Below are 13193 nucleotides of genomic sequence, written 5' to 3'. Positions count from 1 at the left end.
GCTCTTTGAATAATTTCTTGAATAATTTCTCCCACTCTGTCTTCTAGAAATAAACTTTTATTTTAGAAAGACAGTTTCACGAGCCGCAAACCCTTTTGTAGTCGTGATAATTGAAAGGGAAAAATGAGCATTTGTTTTTTGTGAAAACTTACAAGTATGGTACTCTACCATTTCATATCTCATATGATTCGTTTTAGATTTAGTGGAAAAATAATTTAGACAAAATGATAAAATCCCCAAACGGATCAAGTAACTCAAAGTAACTTGATCGAAGTCCAAACCATATCGAATAGCGTTTGATTTCTTATCCAACCACACATTATTCCATAATGCGTGCTAGGAGAGATTAACTTGTGATTCTAAATCACATTTCCTTTGGCTTATATCAAAGTCTTCACTTTGATAATCCCATCACGACTAAATCGTGATTCTTTGAACACTTTGAACTTCTTCAAAGATTTCTCTATTTACCTTATTAAGTGAACATATTAGCGTCAACTTAAATCGTTGGTAAAAGAAAATGATCAACCTATTTTGGATCAATGATTTACAATCTCGATCTCCTTTTCAACCAAAAGGCACGAGACATCTTGCTTTGAATACAAGATACGCATATACCATTAATAATCTAATGGTTTCAAGAGTACTCGATAACTCTTTGCGTTTATCATTCTAGAATTTAAGGTTTAATCTTGGGTTACCCATTTGAGTCTTGCATCATCTACATGATATATTATTCTAGTTTGGTTTAGAATATACTCACCTTGATAATGGGCTAGCCATATATCAAATCGTGGTGTATAGAGTCACAAAAGTGAAACCTCTTTTGTATTTTAACAAGTATATATTCTTATTTAGAGCTTATGTTCTTAATACTCATAATTAAGTACAACTATAAACCCAAAACTAGATTGATTATACAATGACTCTATCTCTCGATATTATTTGATGCTAGTCGTCATATTATAATCATCTTATGTATCGAACACAATGATGAAAACCTCCACTGGTTTCTAATATTGACGAAGTAGTTCTAGCAAAATTTATGTCAATCAAATAAACATTTAAAGAAGAAGATCCCATTAGATGTCCCACAACTAATTTGTTGATTCTTCAATAATTTGGGGTAGTTTCCTTTCTAGTGTCCAACATTTAAGACAATGGAAACTTTATCGGTCGGGATTGATAGGTTTAGTATCGTCATTCTCAATAACTTTACTTTTAACATTACCTTGTATCAATTCCATTCTAATTTTAGTTCTTGAACCTCGTCCTTTTCTTAACGGTTTAAGAGAATGCTCCCACTCATTTAAAAGAATCTTTACTTTAGAGAAGCAAAGTTGAATATTATGAAGACTACGCTTCAATTCAATCGTTTTAGTCTTAAAACTTTCATTGAAGTGGTTGCGTTATTTTGGTCAATTACGAATTCTGACAAATCTAATTACCAAAACAATTTATCGCTTCAAGGTACTTAATTCAATTAAGTATATGAATAACAATCCATTGTAAGTAGATGTGTTAGTCAAGAATCAACAACCTGTTTGATAATGAATAACTTTAATCTATACTCTTTGCAAGAGATCCTTAGCAATGGTTCATTTGAGGTTTTAGAAGCAAATTCATATTTGTCTTTAGTTACGATGTTTTAATGGAGATTTGAATCAAAAATCGAAATGATATCGTATATGAATGGTAAAGAAATAGAACAATATGATAACGGAATAGTGAAAACTTAACATTTATCGTTTTATTAATACTTGTAAATAACAAGTAAAGCATTTACATAGTGACCTCTACCCAACTATGATAAATGATTCCGAGATCCAAATTCATATTAACTTGGGCACGGGGTAGCCGATGAAACCCTTATCAATATAACTCGGTGGATTAACTCTTTAATCGATTCTACTTTTAGAACTCTCGGTCGATAAAATTACATTAACATTTATCTTTAGCCCAAAACACATCAGACAAGGGCACGGGGTAGCCGATGAAACCCTTATCAATTACTTTTGTTGAGTCCAACCCAAATTTCGAATAAATGTGTCCATGATCCAAATTCACATTAACTTGGGCACGGGGTAGCCGATGAAACCCTCATCAACATGAATTCGGTGGATTAGACATTTATCACCCACTTCCCCTACGTAACAAGGTTTGTACCCCGGGGTGGCGAGTGCACTCCCTCGCGAAATAGGTTTTCATGGTTTCTACTTTTTGCTAAGGCTAAGTCTCAATTGTTTATTTTAGCGAGAGGTCATGTCAATTTATTATCTATCACTTTTTAAGTGAACTAAAGTGGTGAACTACGATAATTGTAATTGACACGGTCGATAAACTCGATTAATAAGACAATGCATGTTTTAGTTATGGCGATTTAACGATGCATGCAACATATAAATAAAATGCAAAGCATAAATTAAATCTTAGTATGGCCTTCCTAAAATAGAAAATCTAATTAACTATTACATATTCGGAAACCAACTCCATTGGTCCCTTGAACTTCGGTTCTTGGCACGCATCTCGAGGTAACACCGTCTTTATGTATCGCCTTCTTGAGTGACACCGTCTTCAAGGAACTCCGAAATAATTAAATTACATAACAAATTACATAATTTTCTATTACACATTTGTAATTAAAATAAAATAAATCTATTAAATTACAAAACGGTGATACGAGATCACAATAAATTACAACCGAATCGATATTCCCATACATTTCGGGTAATACCAATTAAAACTAAGGCCATACTAAGTAAAAATTACATAATTCAAAATTACATAAAATAAAATTATGACAATCATAAATAAAATGCAGCATTATAATATGTATGAACATACCCAATTTTATGCTAAATCGCCTTTAAGGAGCCAATATCGTATATTTATCGGTTTTTACGGATTTGCGTGATTCAACCTTTTAAAATCACAATAATTACATAAATTCATATTTATGCACAAGTTAATTACCTTAACCAACTTAGGACTCAAAATTAGTCTCCCCTAACCATTTGACTATAATTAACTTATATTTCTTAAAATTGTTCATTAGTGGACTCAAAATTACAATAAAATGCCATAAACTTCAAATAAATCACAAAAATTTCAAATAAATTCAAAATTTGAAATTTAAAACTCATGAACATTCTGGAAAAAATACCATGACACTCATAATGTTCAAAAACTTAGGTTAAAAATTTCGAAATTTATCGGAAAAACTATGTTGCGGTTTATCGGATTTATCAATTATAATCATAAAAACATGAGAAAAATTATATTCATCAACTTTTCAATTTTAGATCTGAAAAAAAAGATAATAAAATGCAACATGTGACGTTTTTCCTTAGTCATGAAGTATGTTTTAGCAATTATTCACTAATTAAGTCACTATTTATGCTATTTTTCATCAAAAATTCATAAATCATGCATGAAGACTTCATTATAGCCTATTATTTCACACACATCTTGTAAAATATCATGTGACAACATACTAAATTTCTATGACCAGATTCGATTTTTATCATGCAAAATCCATATTTCGAGCATAAAAACTCCAAAAATTCTGAAAATTTTCAGATCATCTAAAAATAATATATGTGAAAACATATCCAAAAACCACTGGAAAATTCAAAGTTTAGCTAATTTTAGTCCGAAAATGACATTTTTATCATAAAATCACATTTTTAATGCCATTATTATATAAAATGAACAATAAAAATCCATAAATTAACCAAAAAATCCTAAATACATTTTAGGACCAGAAACTTTAACATGCATAATAAATTTCGTGATATATCATAATAAACACAAATTTATAAGTTTTAAATGTTAATCGTATAACTCGGAAAAACTTAACCGATTTGCATGCAAACAACCAAAGGCTCTTGATACCGCTTGTTAGAAATCTATATCTCATTACATAACATATTCATATATTTTCTAATTAATTTAGTCATAAATTAATTACAAATCTTATGCATGCAAACTAAAATAGATAAGTGAAGAAATCGTTTTCTCACCATATGATTTTTGGATATATGGGCACAAGTGAGTTCTCCTACTCACTTGTTCTTGAGCTCTCCAAATGGAAGAACAAGGATTCAAGTATAGAATCCCTCCCAAAAGCATATACCCAAGGAAACCTCATAATAACCAATATTATTTAGATCTAGTAACAATATTAGTTTTACTTAAAATATGACACAAAATAATTTTTGTTCTCTCATGTATTTCGGTTTTAGAGAGAATAGATGATGGAGTTTTATTTCTCTAGGATTTTCACAAAAGATAGAGATGAACACATTTCTTACACTAGAAAATGTTTTGTAAAAATGAATGAATAATAATAGAGAAAACCATATGGGTTCCTCTATAGGAAAACCGGTTGGGGGGTATTTTGGGGAGCCTATGCATGCAATAGTTGCTCTTCTCAAAAGCTATAGGGTTGCATGGTTAGTAGTTAGCTTTCATGATTGTGTTTTCCACTAAAAATTTAACACAATAATCAGCCTAATACTCCCTCCTTATTTCGGCACATATGATGTAAAATGGAAAATCCATTTTACACATTATGTTGTCAATTTGTCACATGTAACATGTTTCATAACATTAGGTATATCAAATGTATTTTTTTAACAATTAAAAATCAACATATTAACAAAATATGTCACTTGTATAATTAACCTAGTAATTCATAATTACTTGTACCGTAAAGTGTTTCCGAATTATAAACTACAACATTCTGTATTTATAATAATTTATTCATTCCGTTTTAATTGTTTCTGTAAACAATAATTTCATCTAAGTAATAAAACAATTCGATTACTTAGACCGTGTCTCATTTAATCATATTACAATAAGATACGTTAATTATACTAACAAAATCATCCGTCAATTTTAAGCAATTTAATTAACTCGTATCGGTATACGATTAATTAAATAATCAATTAAGAGTATTTCCCTATAGGTATGACCTTAGGGGATCAAATGATCACCACCGTCGCACGACAGTAATGTCAAACTCTAGTCAGCCAATCATTACCGATATGTGTGGACCAGTTGACTGTAAAAATATTACATCCCACATGTATTCTTAAAAATAGATTTAAACATGTGATCATTATGATCGACAATTGTGATCGCATTATTGTCGGAGGACACATAATCCAACACTTGGATTGATTATTGTTGCAAAAGGAGTGATTAATTGTTGTTTTAAGGAAGTTTGGATTTGATTTTGTTGAATTTGGTTGAGGAAATTTTGTTTTTGGTGATGGAGAGGATGAGGGTTTTGGGGTTTATGGGTAGTGTTTGAATGTTTGAATGAATGAATGAATGTGGGAAGGGGTATTTAAAACACCCGAAAATTTCAAAACTGCAGGGGAAAGACGAGCGGATTCCCTTCGGGACGCTCGAATTCTGCTCAATTTGGCTTCAGGAAAACTCGCCTAAAGACGAGCGTCTTTCAGTGAAGACGAGCGGATTCTGCAAGTAAGACGAACGGATTCCCTTAAAGATGAGCGGATTCTGTTACAGCAACTTTGCTAAATCTGTACTGGCAAAAAGACGAGCGTCTTTTTGCAAAGACAAGTGGATTCTTTCTGACGAGCGTCTTCTCAGCTAGGGTGCTCAGATTCTCTAACAGACCAAAATTTTTCATTTTGCAGCTCATTTGGACAGAGGATTCTCCCACAGACGCTCGGATTCCTATAAGACGAGCGGATTACCAAGAACACGCTCGGATTCCACCTAGTCTACCCGGATTCAGGTCCATCCGTGCACTTGCATATCCCGTGTCATTTTCATTCTTCAAATCCCGTGTTTTTCATTGTAGGGGCACTACAAAGGCATGAATATCCTAGGCAATTACTATCCCCACACTAAGTTAAAGCACTACACATCAATAAAATCATTAGTACCTCCCTCACTTCTCTCAAAAATGATGAATATCTTGATCAAGGCACAAAAAATCCAAAAACGACAAAAATGCAATGTAAGAATTAAAATGCAAGTTAGGGAGTTAGAAATATTTACAAATGGTGGTTTGGAGAGGACTCCACCAAACTCTCATTCTTAGAGAGATGTCATGAGGGCATGTCCAAAGTGTTGTTGATGTTACTCAACACCTTGAAGAAGTAGTCAAAAGCTTGTTCATTATCATGATAAAGATCCTCAATAGATCTTTGCACTTGTTGTCCTTCATGTTGGTCTTGATCGATAGCATTACCAATGTAGGGATTGAAAATCCCTTCAAACTCATCGTCCCAAAGACCATAAACTTCGTCTACTAGATCATTAAAAATCTCTTGAGTTGATAGAGACAACTCTCCTCCTTTCTTGTCTTGGCCAATGAGGCCATCCTCTTCACTTGTCATGGGTGATATTTTCAAGCTCTCTTTGTTACAATTCACTTGCTCTTTTGATGGAGCATCATCAACTTTCTTCTTCCATTGGAATTCCGACTTCTTCCTCTCATCCTTCCGGCTATAATGATCAACCATAAAACATGGTTCATGCAAACGGGGAGCTCTCATGGTCTTGTCAAGATTGGAAGTTATTCTCTCATATCCCACTTCTAGAGTGAGCTCTCCATGCTTCACATCTATCACCGCACCCGTGGTGTGCAAGAATGGTCTTCCTAGAATGATTGGAATATTGGAGTCTTCTTCCATGTCAACAATGACAAAGTCCACCGGGATGAAAAATTTCCCAACTCTTACGGGAACATCTTCCCATATCCCTAATGGTGTCTTCGTCGATATATCGGCCATTTGGAGTGTGATATTGGTACATTTAAGCTCTCCCATCCCTAACCTTTTACTTACCGAATACGGCATAACACTCACACTAGCCCCTAGATCACATAGGGATTTGTTGATCGTTGTGTCGCCAATGGTACACGGTATTGAGAAGCTTCCCGGATCTTTAAGCTTCGGAGGTGAACTCCCTTGAAGGATTGCACTACTCACCTTAGTGAAGGCGATAGTCTCAAGCTTCCGGATTGACTTCTTTTTCGTAAGGATGTCTTTCATGTACTTTGCATAGGCCGACACGTGATTGATTAATTCCGTGAAAGGAATCGAGACTTCCAAATTCTTCACAATTTCCATAAATTTTCCAAGTTGGTCATGAAATTTGGGCTTGGCTTGACGACTTGGAAAAGGAAGTCTAATCACAATGGGTTCCTTCTCCTTGGCCTTGTCTTCATTTTTCTTTGAAACTTCTTCTTTTGATGGTTCTCCATCCTTGGAGTTTTGCATAACTTCTTCTTTGTCACTAGCTTCCACCACTTCATCCTCAACTTGCTTCTTTTGTGCTTCATATCTCGTACCACTCCTCAAGTGGATGGCACTAACCGTTTCATGTCTCGGGGGATTACTTTGAGGTGGTAATTGCCCCTTTTGTCTTTGTGAGCTTGAAGATGCTAGTTGAGTCAATTGGGTTTTCAACATTTTGGTGTGGGCTAGGATGTTGTTCATGGTGATTTCCTTTGCTTGACTATCCTTTTGCATTTGAGTGAAAAAATCTTGTTGATTCTTTTGCATTTAGAGACCGCTTTTTGAACATCAAAACCTTGGTCATTTTGTTGATTGTATGAAGTTTGATTTTGGTAAACTTGGTTTTGGTTGTAAAAGGGTCTTTGATTTTGGTTTCTCATGGGAGGTGGGGTGTATGTTGGTTGAGGGTTTTGAACATTTTGGCTTTTGTATGAGAGATTTGGGTGGAATTTGGTGTGTTCATTGTAATAATTTGAATAAGGGTACCACTTTTGTATGCTTGAAAAGCATTTACTTGTTCATTTGTTCCCCTACATTCACTTTGGTCATGTCCCAAAGTTCCACAATTCTCACATATCCCACTTGGGATTGATGAAGATGCCGTCATAGCATTAACATGATGCTTTGGTGACTTGGAGGCTTCTTCAAGTCTAGCCATAGCTTTTTCGAACTTCAAATTGATGGTATCAATGTGAGAACTAAGTTGAGCACCCAATTGAGGAATAGAGTCCACTTCATGCTTTCCTCCTCTAGTAGCCTTGCGAGGTCTACTATATTGTGAATTATGGATCGCCATTTCCTCAATCTTGTTCCAAATTTGATTATCGTCAACTTCGGTTAACATACCATTTGATCCCATGTTGAGAATGTTTCTTGAGTCTTCATAAAGACCATTCCAAAATTGTTGTAGCAAGAACCACTCGCTAAGTCCATGATGAGGACATGAGCGACAAATTCCTTTGAATCGCTCCCAAGCTTCATACAAGGATTCTTCATCTTTTTGCTTAAAGCCCGTAATTTGAGCTCTTAGCATATTAGTCTTTTCCGGTGGGTAGAACTTTTTGTAGAAAGCTAGAGCCAATTTCTTCCAAGAGTCAATTCTGAGAGTAGCCTTATCAAGGCCTTTCAACCATTGTTTTGCGGTGCCAATTAGAGAAAAAGGAAATAAGACCCATCGAATTTGGTTTTGAGTTACACCGGTTTGAGAAATCGCATCACAATAGTCACAAAAAGTCTCCATGTGAGAGTGAGGGTCTTCACTAGGCATCCCCCCAAATTGGATTCTTTTGACTAATTGGATAAATGCGGATTTGGCAATGAAATTTCCGGTTAAGTGTTGTGGTGTGGGAGTACCATTGGGTAGGTTCTCCTCGGTTGGTACGGAATGTGATGAAAATTTAGGCATTGTGGGTTGATTTTGTGTTGGATTTTGTGTTGGGTTCTTCTCACCTTCTCTTGCAAAAGGGTTGATGAACTCAATAGTGTTTGGTTGAATATCTACAACCTCACCAATACCTCTCAAAGTTCCTCTAGCAAGTCTTCTATTGTTTGTCAAAGTCCTTTCAATTTCGTGATCAAAGGGTAACAAGTTACCTTGTGATCTTCTAGACATGCAAAATATCAAACAACTTGAAAATAGTTAGAACAAACCTTGAGGAGTTTTACTTCCCCAAGGCAAAGAAAGACACAACTAATAACAATTTAAGAAAATCTAAATCAAGTTAACACCGTCCCCGGCAACGGCGCCATTTTTGGTCGGACTCTCTTGAGAGGTTTAGTTTTCGGTACTTGTCGTTAGGAGCACCTAGACCAAAACACTATTTATAACTCCACAAACAACTCTACATTTAGTAAAGAGGCAAGTAAAGGTCGGATCCCAAGGGACGGGAATTGAGATGAGATTTTCAATTGCAACTAGCGGTGTCTAGGGGTGTCACAATTTGGGGTTTGAATAGAAGATCAATAAACTAAATAGCAATGAAAGTAAACAAGCAAGATGATTAAAAAGGGATGTAAACAATTGATAAAAGGCACTAGGGTGTCATGGGGTCATAGGGGATTCATGGGAATTGATCATACAAACATATTCTCAAATTATAAGATAAGCAAGCAATTATTGTTGTGATGGATCGAGTTGGTTTATGTCTTACAATCCTAGGAAAGTTTGGGTCCCGGAGCCGAATCGATTAGATTGTACAACACCTACAAGTCGACTTAATCTTCCCTACTCAACTATATGCATGGTCTAATGAGACTCGAGTTGGTTTATGTCTTACAAGTCTCATTGAAAAGATAGGTGATGGGTAAAAAATGCAAGGATTCATAGGCTCGCATTTCATCAAACATAACATGTGCATAAGTTAAGATCACAACAAGCAAGCAAATAAACTATGAAAAGATATTAATTTAAGCATGAATCATCCCCCATGTTGATTTTCCCGAATTACCCATTAACCCTAGCTAAGGAAACTACTCACTCATTATCATGTTGAACATGCTAGCAAGGTTGTCAATCATACCAACAAAGTAAAACATGATGAATAAATGAAGATAATTAACAATAATTAAAAAGGGATTAAGAGAATTATACCTACTAATGATTCCAATAATAAAGCAAAGAATAATAGAAGTACTTGATGATTTACTGGAAGGTTGTCAATCTCCCAATAATAACCCAAATAATCTTCAATTACCCAAAATGAAAGATGAACAAAAGAGAGATTAAGGAAATGAGATTTGTATTAAGACTTGATTAAAAGTTGATTACAAGATTAAAGAGAGATTAAATTGATATAAACTACACTAGAGATTGCTAAGAAGAACATGATAATCTAATTAGACTAATGGGGTATTTATAGTGGGGATTAGGTACACAAATTAGGGTTTACTAAGGGCTTAAATGACGATTAAGTCCTTGAGGAATCGCTCCTCTCAGAAAAATATGCGTTTGCTAGTCTTTCCCGAGGTATGCGCATCCTTCATAAAACATGCAGAAGACGAAATAGCTGTGACACAATCCGAGCGTCCAGAGCACGGGACGAGCGGATTGCCCACAATCCGCCAGTCCAAGACAAGCAATCCGAGCATCTTCCTCACAAGGCCGCTCGTCCAAAACCACCACAATCCGCCCGTCCACCCCACAAATCCGCTCGTCTAACAAGAAGACAATAGATCAGCTTCTTCCTTTCTTCTTTTCTTCCTTTCTCTTCATAAAATCCTTGAGGATGTCTTCGGGGATGCAAGGATCTTTTCTCATCATTGCCCATCTACTACAATATGTACAAAGGCCTTCTAGCCTTGTCTTCTCTTTGATGCTTGGTCATTGAATTCAATCAATTTAGCTCCATTTTGCCATGAAAATGCAAGGTTTGCACTCCTTTCCTACCAAGGGATGAAAACCTCAAAGAATATGCAAAACAAAGGACTAAAGACAATAAATGACCCAAATATGCACTAAAAAGCAGGGGAACAAGGCTAATTCGGGGACTAAATATGCTCAAATTATGGTCACATCAATAATAATTTAAAAAAACCCCGCACAGCACTCACGTACCAAACACATTGAAATTAGACACCATTTTATTCGAGACCATGTTGAGAAAGGGAATATAAAACTTGAATTTTATAGTACTGAGAAATAATGGGCAGACATTTTGACGAAATCGTTAGCTAGAGAACGATTTGAGACTTTACGGTTTGAAATTGGTTTAATCGGTGCTACCTAAGCTTCCATATATGTTTAATCTCTCATTGATTGATTAGTAAAGATAAGATTGTATGACTATATTCGTATATTGCATTGCATGAATATTTACGTTTATAGAAATTTATTTATCGTATATATTCTATTTGTATTTTGGAATTTAATTGGCATACAAACTTTATCTTTTACCAAAAATTGAGATACTCCATATTTCTTTTACTTTCCATATTTTATAAAAATCTCTCCTATATTGCTACACAAAATCTCGTCTAAAGTCTCATATTCCATATCTTATAGTATTTACCAAATTTAATCCACTACCACCCACTTACCTAAACCTAGACTCCTACCCTATAAATAACCCTAGCCGTGTAAACATTGATCACACAACTTACTTGCATTCACTTTTTGACTTAACAAAAGATCACAAAATCTTCAACCAGGCCATCACCATCATCATCATCATCTTCAACCTTCACCATGAATCCCTCACATGCAAAAACACGGTCCTCCACCCGCAACCAACACCAACGAAATCCGAGTAATCAACCACAACAACAACCATCTCATCATCCTAATTCCTCTACTTTTATCTCACCAAACACACAACAATCACCTCCCCTGTTTCGTGGTCGACATGATGCGGTTTCCGAGGGTAAAAGGCGTCGACTTTTCAAAGGTAAAAATAAGGTAATAGTAGATGAAGTTTAGGAGGAAGGTGAACCTGAAGTCATTATTAGGAATGGAGTTTCAAGAACTCTATTTCGGGAAGCTTCGAAAAGCGCGACAAGAGAGGGTTTAAACCGAGTTCGGATGACAAAAGATGAGAGTATTCTTGTCTCTCGGGTTCTGCCATATTCAATCCATGGAGGAAGGTATTACCGTAAGTCTTGGTTGACAAAAATTCCGGCTCTTAGATTTTTTGTCAACTTTCTTGATTTCCAAGGTTGGGGTAGTATTAGTCAGTTTTCGGGTCCTGTATACCCGGTTGAAGTTGTTCAATTTTTCGCTACAGTCAAAGTTAGGAATGGGTTGTTGCATGCAACCATTAACGGGGTTGATGTGACGGTCTCTGTTGATGATTTTCGTCCGGCTTTTTCGGTTCCTCATGATGGAATTGATGTTAATCCTAGTTTGGAATGGTCTAATGTGGATGATGAAAAATAGTTAGCCATTAAAGAGTATTTTGAAGAGGTTGGGTCAGATGGTGGTAATATTATAGTCCGTCCTCTCTCGGCAAAGATTAAATTTTTCTTAAATTTCTTGTGGAACACGGTTGTGCCGAGAAGAGGTGGAAGGGATAAAGTGTCGAGTTATGAAGCAATGTTTGTTTATTCTTGGTTGGAGGGTCAGAAAGTTAACTTTGCTAGTCTTGTGCTAAACAGTATTGTTCAAACGAGTCTCACCGTCACCAAAGAGAAGTTTTGTACTACCATTGATCTTCCATATGGGATGTGGATATCAAGGTTGTTGGAGATAAAGCAAGTTGTGGGACGGGAAAGTTACGGTGTAAGTGCAAAGGATTTTATGTATGATCGGGTAATCAAATTGATGGGTCTTGGGTTTAACGGACCGGAATTGGTCCTTGCTAAAAATATTGAAAAAGGTCCGAGTGATGTTGGATTAATAGCTTTGGAAGCTAAGATGGAAAGTTTTATGGGCTCGTTAATGGCAAAATTTGAGGAGCACACCACGGCATTGATCACGACCATGTCTCGGGTTGGGCCTTCACGGTCCTCGGATGACGGGTTGGATACTGCTCGGGTGTATGCTTGGATGGATGGGGTTGATGAGAGGCTTTCGAGTTTTGAGAGGGAGTTGAAGGTAATTCGTGAGGAAGTGTTCCAACATGGAGATCGTCTCTCTTTTCTCACTAGTCAAGGAGGTGCGTTGGTTATGCACGGGAAAGCAATGGCGGCCGATCAAGCTCTTACTTTGGAGGCGACAAAGGCTTTGTCTCTCAAAGTTCTCAACTTTGAGCGAAGTCTTCAAGATCAAACTACAGTCGTGAGGAGTTCTTTTGATCGTCTTGATGCTTTGGAACATCGCACGCGTCCCGACTATGTTAACCCATATAGGACTCGTCCAATTTAGCCTTGCCTTGCCTATTGCCTATTTTAGCACTTTCCTTATTAAGCTTCACCTTATTTTGATTTTCTAATGGTGTATTTTGGACAACTATCTCATTCGGCCCATTTTGGCATATTACT

General features: G+C 35.9%; 1 non-coding gene across 1 annotated transcript; it reads left to right on the top strand.

The window, feature by feature from the left end:
• Positions 1 to 8206: 8206 nt before the first annotated feature.
• Positions 8207 to 8313, top strand: LOC141624349 (small nucleolar RNA R71). Its single transcript, XR_012534156.1, has one exon. It is a non-coding gene; the product is annotated as a small nucleolar RNA R71 (small nucleolar RNA).
• The last annotated feature ends 4880 nt before the right edge of the window (positions 8314 to 13193 follow it).

This window comes from Silene latifolia, chromosome X (assembly GCF_048544455.1).
Source record: "Silene latifolia isolate original U9 population chromosome X, ASM4854445v1, whole genome shotgun sequence".
Taxonomy (NCBI): Eukaryota; Viridiplantae; Streptophyta; class Magnoliopsida; order Caryophyllales; family Caryophyllaceae; genus Silene; species Silene latifolia.
This window is presented reverse-complemented; position numbering and strand designations above follow the sequence as displayed.